Raw genomic sequence first — 12,299 nt, forward strand, 5'->3', positions numbered from 1 at the left:
TGGGAGTGAATCTTCTAAAGCAATAGATAATAAATAAACATTTTCCAGATGGGCATTTGCACATTTTCCATGTCCAGCATTTACACTGACTCAATATCAATTGTCGTTGTCTTTCTTTAACACAGTATTGGTAGCTTTAATTGCTGTTTAATCAAAACTCTCCAGGTCTCTGTCAAAGTTTATTGAAGTGTCAGGGTGAATTTGCCTCACAGTGGGGAAGGAACTGACCTGCATGTGGAATCAAAAGCTGGAACTGTAAGCAATATTGAGAGCTTCTTAGCTTTGGGTACATACATCTCTCAACATAGAAAGATGCCACTCCATTACCTGGTGTTATACTGGGTTGCCTATTGTCCTGGTTTCAGCTGGGACAGAGCTAATTTTCTTCTTAGTAGCTGGCATAGTGCTGTGTTTTGGATTTAGGATGAGAATAACGTTGATAACCCACTGATGGTTTAGTTGTTGCTGAGCAGTGCTTGCAGTGGTCAAGGACGTTTCAGCTCCCCATGCCCTGCCGGTGCACAAGCAGCTGGGGGGGGGGCACAGCCAGGGCAGCTGGCCCAGACTGGCCCAAGGGCTGTTCCCATGGTGTCATGCCCAGTATAGAAACTGGGGGAGGAAGAAGGAAGGGGGGACGCTCGGAGTGATGCTGTTTGTCTTCCCAAGTCACCGTTACCTGCGATGGAGCCCTGCTTTCCTGGGGCTGGCTGAGCACCTGCCTGCCCATGGGAAGGAGGGAATGAATTCCTTGCTTTGCTTTGCTCGTGTGCGTGGCTTTTGCTTTCCCTATTAAACTGTCTTTATCTCAACCCATGAGTTTTCTCACTTCTACCCTTCCGATTCTCTCCCCCATCCCACCGGGGGGGAGCGAGCGAGCGGCTGCGCGGGGCTCAGCGGCCGGCTGGGGTTAAGCCAGGACACCTACTCACACCAAGCGGTAGGTGCAAACGAACAGCACAAGTAAGACTTTTTACCTGGTGACATTGCAGAGGCTTTGTTAAGCTGCGGATGCTGGGGGCACCTTATCGGTCTGAGTGTCTGAAGGGAGGGTGTGAAGAAGATGGGGCTGGGCTCCTTTCAGGGATGCCCGTTGGCAGGACAAGAGGCAACGGGCACAAACTGAAGCACAGGAGGCTCCGTTTGAACATGAGGAAACAGTTTTTTACTGAGGGTGGATGAGTCTCCATTCTTGGGGATGTTCAAAAGCTGTCTGGACATGGGCCTGGGCAGCCGGCTCTGGGTGGCCCTGCTTGAGCAGGGGGGTTGGACCAGATGACTTCCAGAGCTCCCTTCCAACCTGAACCGTTCTCTGGTCCTGTAATCAGCCTGTTGGAGTGCCTCCATCTGACAGGCTTCGAAGTGTACGTACCCGGGTGGAAGTGGGCGGAGAGGTAAGTGATGCGAGATCTAGAAGAAGAAAACAGAAAGTGATCTAAGGGGAAGAAGCCTTAAGCCATGAGGAAGATTGCCAGGGTGCCTGAAAGAAATGTAATTTGAGGTTCATAAGGCTTTCGATGTCACCTTGTAGCTCTTAAAGAGACGGCGCTTGTCCTCATAGGAAGCTTGCAGTTCCCCCCGCACAGAGAACCGGGCATCACAACGTGGGCTCAACACCCAGAGGAGCGCTTCATCTGTGACTTCGAAGTGATGGGCGATCGATGGTAAGCTGCTGGTGGAACCCCTCCTTTCCTCTGCTGCCCGTAACGCGGGGGAGAACACCAATGCAGGGCAGAATCGGCGGATGTCTTCTCTTAGGAGGACAGAGTTAAACTTGCTGCGAGGCTAAGGGACCCCGCTTTGTGGATGTGCCTTGTGTCTGTCCGACAGAGCCTCCCCTTGCTGGGAGCTGGCAACGGGCCGGCTAAAACACCTCCCAGGTGTGCGATGTGGCGGTTCGCTGCCCTTGCAGCACGTAGGGGCTCCGGTGCCGGACTGGCAGCAGAGGAGTTTACATCGGCGTTCAGTTTTGTTGTACTGCAGAACTCGGGGGGGACGGAGAGGAGAGGGGGACGCTCTGTCTTTAGAGTAAGCGCTGAAGCTCACTGCAGAGTTCACAATCTTGTTAGAAGGAACATGACCTGCTTCGCATTTTAACAGTAGGAGAGTCTGCTTCCCCCTCCCCCCTTCCCAGTATGCAGCCGCCCCCAGTTACAAACATGGCAATTTAAAAACATGTAAAAATCATAAATGAGACAGCAGCTGTGTACGGCTTCAGCAAAATGCTAAATTGCTGCATCACTGTGGACTCTAAATGACAATAAACCTTCCACCTCTCGTAAATTAAGCAGACTTTCAAAAAAATGATATCTACAACTGCAACTTTTTATGGATGTTTGGTAACTTTAATCATTTTGCAAAATGCGATTCCTGGTCATAAATTCTCTCCCAAGTACAGATTTAGGGAGAGCTAAAGCACTGCAGTGAGTTGATAGGTAAGTTTTAATCTGACAGTGCCAAAAAGTCTATTAGATTTATCCTGAGGCAGTGGCTGCCCGGTAATTACAACAGGGCAGACTTAACAGAGGTTTTGAATACCAGGAAGGTGACTGAAAGGGTGCGTCACAGGTTCAGGAGATGAACTTGGAAATATTCCTTACCTGATTTAAAAAAGTGATTCCCGAACCCACCTACTTTTTAAAAACTAGTTCGGTGACAGGCAAGCCTGTCGGGATAGCTGTGACCTTCCAGCATAAGCTCTGGTTACAAAGATCTTGTAACCGTTCAAGACAAGTAACGTATCTCCTGTCTTGCTTTTGTTTTTAATACAAAAATGGCATTCCTGTATCCCTATGGCTGTGATTTTCCACGGTGCAGTAGTACACGGGTTTTTTTCCTAGTGTTGGTCATTCAGGGATCTCAAAACGCTTTACAAATTCAACGTTGGCAGTTGCTGGTTTCATTATTCCTGGTACACGGGTGGGCTGTTTGAGACACGGTGCTTTGCCCATTAGTGTAGCAAACTCAGGAATGAAACCTGGGGTTTCTATCTCTTTTCCTTTTATGCAAACCATAGACTAATCGTTCACTCCAAACACGGAATGCCTGCACACTTAGTATACGTAATGGGAGACAGAATAAGGATTCGGCAGTAAGTGCAAAACCTGCTGTTTGGTGTGGTGCTCCTTTGTTAAGTTGTTGATTAGCTGTGGATTAATTCAGAACGAATCATATCGACAGAAATGTATGAACAAGAATGAAAGGGGGGAAAAGATTGGTCCCCGTTCCTGAATAGGAGCTGGTGTCCCCGGTCAGCGTCTGTACGGAGCGGGGCCCAGGTGCGCCAGTGGAGCCAGCTGCTCTGCAGTCAGCTCTGCCTCCCGCCTGCGCTGCGTGAGCTCTGCGCGGGGCTTACTCGCAGGATAACGGGAAAAAAGGACCCAATTCCGGAAGGATGCTTTGAATGCTCTTTGTCAGTCTTGTACACTTGGAAATGAATGGTCTTGCCATGGAAAAAAAAATGTGAAGGAGAAGCAAACCCAAAGCCTCCTGATAGGAGCTGTTTTGAAAAGCTTTAGCAGAAGTCCTTTGTTTTGAAAATGTCCAACAGATAAACTACGTCGAGTCACGTTTTACCTCTTCTGGACACCGGGCAGCCATAACGACATTAACGGCAGGTATTTAAATTCTTACTGTACTGTAAAGAGCTGAGTAAAGTCCCTCCTGAAGTGAAGTGAGAACTGCAAACTTTGTAATTTGGCCCCGAGTCCTCATGCGCAGGACTAGGACGCGAGTACCCGGCCACCCCATGCCAGGGGCTGGAGCGGGGTTGCTGAGCTGCGCTGGGCCGCTCACCCCAAATCAATTAGAGGTGGCATTTGTGATTAATTTCCTTGTTGGAAATCTGATTGCACTTGTTACTGCTCGTCCTCTGCAACCGTATTCCGAAGAAATTATTTTTTTCAGTACGTGAAATGATTTCTTTCAGTAACTAAGTTTGGTTTTCTGTTTCTTTGGGGGTTTTTTTGCAAAGCCATGCATTCAGTGGTATCACAGGGTGGCCTGCCTAACCATGCCTCCTCTCTCTAACTACTAAGTCGGTCGTGTATACTTTAGTAAATAAATTTTACATGAACTGAAAGGCAGCAGACCGTTCATTTAACAAGAAAAGCTTGAGTAGTCAATATTACAGATGAGAAATGCAAATGAACTAACAAGGCTATTGGAACATTGACTTTTCACAGTTATAAAATTTTACTTTCTGTATTTTAGATTTTTTTTTTTTTTAAAAATTAACTATTACCTCATTGCGGTTTTTTTTCAAAGCACTTAGGAACGTTTTCATGTTGCATTTTCATAGTAGGGGGTTAATAGCACCACTGAATCCAATTCGTTGTCGGTACTGCATACTCACCCGGGGAGAGGAGTCTCTTAGTAAGGCTACATGCCGAGGGAGCTTCGTAGAGCTTCTTCCAGCATCACTTCTATATTTAGACTAAGACTTTTTTGTTTAGTTTTATCGCTGCGCGGGTACGGATCACGTTAATATCAAGTTACGTGTGCATATGGGTAGGAGAGCATACGCTCAGTACTGGCTTTCTGTTCAGCTCCAGAGGCAAAGCCACATGTCTGAGCACTTAGGGAAAAGGAGACCATAGCTCCTAAAGTCACCTGGGGGAGACGATGTTTGCAGTTACATACAGCATCATTTGGCTCAGGAGCAATTCTGCCTTCAAGTGACAATTTGAGGTGACATTTCCAATGCTGTGGAAGAAAAATCGCTTTCCTGGGTAAAAAAGGAAAGAATGTTTTTTTAGGAAAAAAAAAAAAAAAGATATAAATGCATAATATCAGCATTAGTCAAATGAAATGAGCGCTTCCAATATTTTTTAAAGCTTGCTCATATGAATCAACCGTTTCTGAAATTGTGGTTTATCAGGTTAAGAATATTGTAGTTACATATTAGCAAATTGTCTGATGGCCATTCTGGTATCTTATTACTCTATGCACTAGGGTAGCATTTTTAGGATAAAGTTAGCCTTGGTGAAATACGTCATGGTTCACTTCAACTGCCTGATAAAAGGCCTTGCCCCCAACAACATATGAATATTTAAATTACTGTTAATTATTTATAGTATATTTTTATTAACCCCGACTTACAGCATGGCCAAGTAGCAGATAAAGCTCGCTAGGCTCCAAGGTTGAACATGCGTCTCGAGCAGCGTTACTGCTGCTGAATGGAAGGTATCTTCCCTCTTTTCATCCTGCGCTGGCTTCTGTGAGAGCGAATCTGGAAGAAGGTCACTGAAATGAGGCGCTTGTTGACTTAAATATTTTAAAGAGTGATTCTGATACCTGGGTGCGAGTTAAACTAAAAGTTACCGTTTGTTATAGAAACATTTCTTGAAGTGTAGCAGCTCAGCACATGGTTGGGGACAACTTAAAAAACCAAACAATCTGTGTCTTGCCGTGAAAGTCCCAAGTGATGGCTCCTACAAGCCTCTCACCTGCGAGACTCTTCCACAGCCTCAAGATTTTCATTCAATTTAACCTAGGTTATCCCGGTTCCATTTTATCTCTTTGTGCACGGTGTGAAAACGCATTTCTCCCTCCTTGATAATCAGATATGTTCTCTACTTGCCACTTTTTTTACGAGCTCTTTAACCCCTTCCTGACCAAGCGAAGAGTGCTGTTCAACATTTTCCATAATTTTTTGCAGTTGTCCTTTCAGCTTCTTGTTGTTTTTCTGTTGATCCGCTTTGAATTCCCTTTAGGTTGTTGTCGGTTCTGTAGTGAATATTGGTGATGCAGTCTATATAAATACCTGGATAGACGGGTGTATTGCTAGGGCAACATATTACACGCAGCCTAACGCAGTATTCCATATGAGCTAACAAGAAATCCCTATAAGGCCGGATTTAAATCTCTCTGGTCTGTAACACAAGGTGATGCTTCTGCATATGTTGACGAGATTTCATTAGCCTTTTCTGTAGCCGTATCTTCTCGCAACCCCCTATCTAATCTTCGGTTTGCTGTCTCTGCGAGATCTCTTTCAGCACTGCAGCTTCCTTGGATCTCCTCTCTCTCTCTCACTGAGTGTCTGCATTGTGGATTATTTTCCCTGGAGGTATTAGTGTATATTTTTCCATATATGAAGATAATAAATGGAAGAAGCGGAGATGAAAAGAAAAACAATTACTTGAGAGCAGAAATAGAAAGCGATACAAAGAAAAGACTGACAGGGAGATAAGAAAAATCAAGGAAGAAGAATATGGAAAAATGAAAAAGGAGTTAAATAATCAGAATAAATTAATTAATCAAAGTGCAGATCATGTGGACTAGAATAGCAAAGCAGCAATGCAGAGAGCTAAAAGGAGACAGGGATAAGGATAATGAAGGATAAGTTGAAATGTAGTATATATTTTCAAAATAATGCATTTGAAAGTGCTATTTGACTTGTTAGACCTGACTTCTGGCAAGGCTGTCACACTCTGGGCACTATAAAGCTCGTGACAAGGGGTTATGAGAAACATCAAATTTTTCCCTTAACAAAAGCAGTGATTCTTACCATGATCCTGTTTCTGTTTGCAGTGCAGACCTCCCTGGTTTTCACAGTGGTGACTCATGATTTTTATCCCTGTATCACAGATATGAAAACGTGATTTAGAAAGGCTAAGCGAATTGGCAAAGGTTATAGAAGTCGTCCTTGTGAAGAAACACACATTTCTAAGTCTCAGGGTCAACCCGCTGTCCCCAGGTTTCTGCAATGCTGTGATTAGAGAGAAGGAATTCTTGTCAATTCTCACACCTTCTCTCCATGTTATGGGTGCTCTTTTATCATAGGGGTTAATTATGATTTGTTGACCTCTTCTTTCACCATCTTGTCTCAGATATCGGATCATACGATGCCCATATCATCCAGCCAGAGTCATTGCCTAAATTAAAGATAGTTGCTAGAAAAGCGTTGGATTTGCTTTGGTCCTGGTGTGAGATTGTGAGCTCCCGGCGTGCCGACGGCCAGCTTTTGTAGCGAGGAGGGGGTCCGCAGACCACCGTTTGGAAACCCCTGCCCTCAGTGCTACAGGTAGGGGGAAAGGGAGCCTGGGGCCATCCCTAACTCATCCCTAGAAAAGACTGTAAGTCCGGGAGGGGAATGACACTCGGCAAATGACGGTGGCTGGGAGGAAGCGCAGGGAGGACTTCGTTCCGTAACCAAGTTGCTGTGTTCAAAGAGCTGATGTACCAGATATTGCTGCTCAAGGCATTCTCAGTGTTGCCAGGGGCTTAATATGATTTGCATAGTGTGTATGGGTATTCCTGGGGGAGAATGACAGAGATCATTAAATGAAAACAAATAATAAATAAGCTCCTTACAGCCCCCACAGGTACATAAATATGACTGTACGTGGGGCACACAGGCAAAGATAAATGGCTCCGTGTATATGGGGTGAGGAATCCATAAAGCAGAGAGGCTGCGTTTTCCCCTTTCTGTCCGCAGCCAACGCGTTCGCTTGCTGCTAAGGAGGGTCAAGCGACTGTCACAGACTTTGCACCGAGGAGATGTCACCTGTGTCACAGCTGCCAGCCGTTCTGGCTTGAAAAGGTCAGCTCCCCAGGCACGGGTGGGAATGTCACGAGCCAAGTGCAGGAGGGCCTCCGGCGCGCAGCGGGAGCAGCATCTAACCCTGCCGAACCATCCGGCCCTCCCGGGGCCGCGCAGGAGGCGTCTGAGAACGAGCGGGCTCGTGTCCGTAGTGGAGCTGCACTTCGTTCCTTCATGAGAAGATTTTTAGGATCCCAGTCAGTAACGCTACGTTGCACAGCAAGATCACGGGTAGTAGGAGATTTCATGGCTGTCGGTGTTGTGACTCGGTTACTTATTCCACATTACCGGCTGCTGTGGTTCAAATCAGACTAAAGCTTAGGAAATTCTTTAACTGTGACCTTTCCCGTGACTCAGATCACAAAGATTTTCTGTCAGTTTGGTCTAGGCGAGATTTGAAATTATGTCTTAGAAGTGAAAGACACAGTGAATGAATCAAGCAGATTAAGCTAAATGATTGGCGCCAGACTTGTAGTACTCTGTTTCCTACAGCAGATCACAAATAAATGTAAAAGGCTGATTTGTCATATCCCATGAAACAGTTAAGTATTTCTTTAATTATAAGCATTATAAATCAGCACCCAGTTTCAGGCTGTTACATTACATGGCAGGTCATCTTGTACCTCACAGGAATTCAAGCCAACACCAAATCAGCTCGGTATCAGAATAATGTAAGTTCTCTGTTTTCTTTATTGTTTAGTTGCACAAATATCTAAAAAATAGCGTTCGAAGAGGAGGAGAACATTTTTGTTGCTTTCCAAAGAGAAAGGATAAAGTTTATTCTTATTGTCTTTTTAAAAAGGCTGATGAATTGGACAGGAAACAGAGGGAAATCTGCAATGTCAGAGAAAGTTTAAAAGATACTAAGCTGACTGATTACAAAATCTAATTGCGATGCCAAGTATGAATGGAGATTAGACTGCATCTTTTCAGTGCGCGGCATTATGACACGATACCTCTTGGGGATCTATTTCTGTCCTCTCAGGCTGTCTATTCCAAGTAAACGTGAATGAGCCATTCATATAATAGTTTGAAACGTAGCTTCACGCTGTCTTCTACAGCCTTTAGGAGGTATTAATTTCTATTTTTTCATATATCTGAGCCTGCAACAAAGATGGCAATGCGACGAGGAAAATAAGTCAGATAAACCCCTTAGTGCAGAGGCGGAGAGAGGTGCTGCTTCTGGGTGCGGCGGGGCTCAGCCCCTGTGGGACCTCCGCTGGGACGGAGGGCGTCGGTGGCTCCGACGCTTTGTCAGAGCTGTGGCCGCTTGGGACTTGATAGTCGCGTCTGAAGATACTCAAACAGTAACAGCTGAATTTGTCAGTAACTTCTCTAGCTGTAGGTTAAATTTTTCCCTTATGCTTCTAATTTCAGCCTGCAACGTGGGTTTTTGGGGGACTCTAAGTGATTTATTACTATGGCCATATGACAGTATCCTGAAAGTCGCTCCCCCTTTTTTCTGTCTCTGCTTCCTCATTTGAAAGTTTCTTTTGGGAATGCACACGGGTACCCATCACCTCATCAGCTGGGTGGTGCCTGTGCGTGGAGTATCTGAATTGCCAAGACATTTAAAACATGTCTGAAAACTCATTCAACAATAGGGCAGAATTTTTAGAAATTCTTAGATGTTTGGAGAGGGAAGAAGTAATCACTACAGAGCTAATTTAATCTACAGAACTCATCTTTGAGCCAAACTTCCCCGATTCCAGTGCCTACGGTGAGGCAGTTGGACATGGCCGTCGCTACCTCCAAATGCTCTGAAGCAACTGCAATTTTCTCTGCTCTCGCTGGAAGCCACAGCTCCTCAGAACCACAGCAAAATACTTTGGTGTCCAAGTAAATGAGTGGTGTTTGGCTGGCTCAGCTCAGACCTTCATACTTCCATGATGCCTCACAGGTAGCTTGATTTGGGGGGGGATTTTTTTGGTTCTAAAGTGCTGCAAATCTGACGTCTAAAAAGTGGACATTTAAGAAAGAACAAAAATGATCGGAGGGCTGGAACAGCTCTGCTGTGAGGACAGGCTGAGAGAGTTGAGGTTGTTCAGCCTGGAGAGGAGAAGGCTGCGGGGAGACCTTACTGCGGCCTTTCAGTGCTTAAAGGGGGCCTACGAGAAAGATGGGGACAGACTTTTTAGTTAGGATTGCCTGTTGCAATAGGACAAGGGGTGATGGTTTTAAACTAAAGGAGGGGAGATTTAGACTAGATATAAGGAAGAAATTTTTTACGATGAGGGTGGTGAAACACTGGCAGGGGTTGCCCAGAGAGGTGGTAGATGCCCCATCCCTGGAAACATCCAAGGTGAGGTTGGCCGGGGCTCTGAGCAACCTGATCGAGTTGAAGATGTCCCTGCTCGCTGCAGAGATACTTTCCAAAAGAGCTTGAAATAAAGCTGGAGGCTGCTAAATGACAGGTGGAAGACACAATATTGCCCAGGCTGGGGCTCATTCCTCTATGATGAACTGAACTCCTTGAAGAACTCTGTGACATGTTTTGATTTCTTTCATGTTTCTCATTCTTTATGAAGGCTTGAAGAGTTGAGGCCATTCAAAGAGTTGAGGAAAGCTGTGAATGAAAGTTCGTTTGAGCAGAGGATGCCCTGCCAGTGGGAACCAAGCATTAAGTACAGTTGTCTGCCGTGCTTAATTGCCCCGGCAACTTTTTTTGTCTGTCTTCTCATTTTTCCTAGGTTGGCATTTTTGTGGATGAATACCACTGGGAGTTAAGGACTTGCTGTGACTCTCACTCTTACTTATAGGACTTTTGCCTGCAGCAGTCACATAGTTGAAAAATACAGATCCATGTGACTGCTAAGAGACCACTGAGAAGCCAAGTAAGTAGGACTCATGGCCATTTTGCAATTCCACCTCATTAGACATGTTTTGGGGCTTATGATTGTGCTGTGAGGATAAATAAGTATAAATATTATATTTGCCTCCAGGTTATCTTTAAAAATGTATTTCTCTGTCTCCCTCCCCCTCTTTTTTCTTTTTTTTTTTCGCCTCCAATTTTCGGTGTAGTCTGTCAACTGCTGGTAGGTGAGTTATCAGCTCTGTGGACTCTCAGTGTGGTGGCCCAGCGTAAGGTATTACATTGTAAAGGGGTGCCTTCTGCTGCCAATTACCCGAGGTTCTAGAAAGCAAAATGTGCAGCAGTGTGATTAAGTCCATGCGCAAGTAAAAATTCACATAACCTCAAAACTACTATTAGAAACTATTGCCAAAAAATTTTTGACTTGTCCTCAATGCTACATTTTCAAAATATAAAAAAAGTGGCAATAGCTGTCTTTTTTACCATTTGACTAACTCTTGTGAATTACCTTTGAGATATAGAGGAGCAAGACGCTACGGAAAAACTTGGGTAAATGCATACCTAAATTGATATTGTTACCCAGATGTTGGTCTGTCTTAAACACACAAAGTGCAAATTCTCTTTGTTGAACACACCGATCCAGTTCGCCGCCTGGTATCGCAGGTTCGCAGACCTGTGTATCTCCAGTGGAGTCCATGGAATTACGCCAATTCACACCAAATGGCGACCTATCCCTCTGTTCTCTTTTATCTAATTCAAAGTCTGTGTGTTTTCAAAAACGAATGGACCAGTTCCTGAAGGAAAGGAATTGCACCGGGTTGCTGGAGGTCGGGAAGCATCTAGGGGAAGCAACGTTTCTGTGGTTATTGCCGTCTTTCTTGTGCGTGTGTGGTTAGTCTCTGTTGGACACGTAATCAGGAGTTGTATGCAGCTGTAGTTTGCCTTGGCATATTCACTTTTAAATATTTCCTGATTTTGCTGTTAACAGCTACTGGCACTGGTAGTAGGACAGACCCCTTTTGAACGATTCTCCAGTCTACTTCATTAGTTTTAGTCTCTGTATTTCATATTTTCACAGATTTTAAGAGCTCCTCTCCAAGATATCACTAAGATGTCATCGCCAACAGCTGTTATTTACGTACGTACAAAGGGACTGCATTAATCAGTGCACGCGGTGTAGAGTGTGGTCTGAGGAGCTAAGCAGAGGGAAATCCGCATCCTGATTTATCTGACTTGGTACGATAGAAAGCACAGCATCGTGCAGGTAAAACACTTATTTCTCCTGTCCCCAATTTACAGGGGCAACATAAATGCTGAAGATGCCACTAAACTGCATCTGCGTCCAGTATTGCTCCAAAGCTGCTGCCGCCGTGCCGGCGCCAGGCCGGCCCAACCCTCCGCTGTAGCGACAGCGCTTGCTGTGCTGAGGTGCCAGCGGGCCAAAGGGTGTCAGCTACCGCGGGGGGACTTCAGCCGATGTGCGGGGAGATGTGGCAGTCCTTGGTTTTCAGTTTCCTAAAGGTATTCCTGCTCTTTTTTGCCTTACAAGCCAGTGCCTTGTCCTTATAGCAGCGTGAAGATTTCAAATTCACTGTAGTTAATGCAGATTTGGTCTAGTGTAAATGTTACCACAGTCAGCTCCAGTGGTTCCTATTCCCATTTCTGCCCATTCGGGAGTTCGGAAAAGTCATTTGACTGCCTTGCTTCAATTTAGCTTTATCTAAAATGGCATTTTAAATGATGATCTACCTTTCAGTATAGAGCCCTCTTAATGACTCTGTCGTGAGTGGTGCTGGAGGAATTTATAGACCCTCAATGTAACAGATGCTGTCTGTGTATGGAAAAGCCTGAAACGAGTGAGTTGGTCTTTCGCGGCAGCCGCTACGTGATGCAACAAGAGCAGGTCCTTTCAAGGAGAAAGCAACGCTAGGGTTTGTATAACTTACG

This window comes from Platalea leucorodia (assembly GCF_965183815.1).
Source record: "Platalea leucorodia genome assembly, chromosome: 18".
Taxonomy (NCBI): Eukaryota; Metazoa; Chordata; class Aves; order Pelecaniformes; family Threskiornithidae; genus Platalea; species Platalea leucorodia.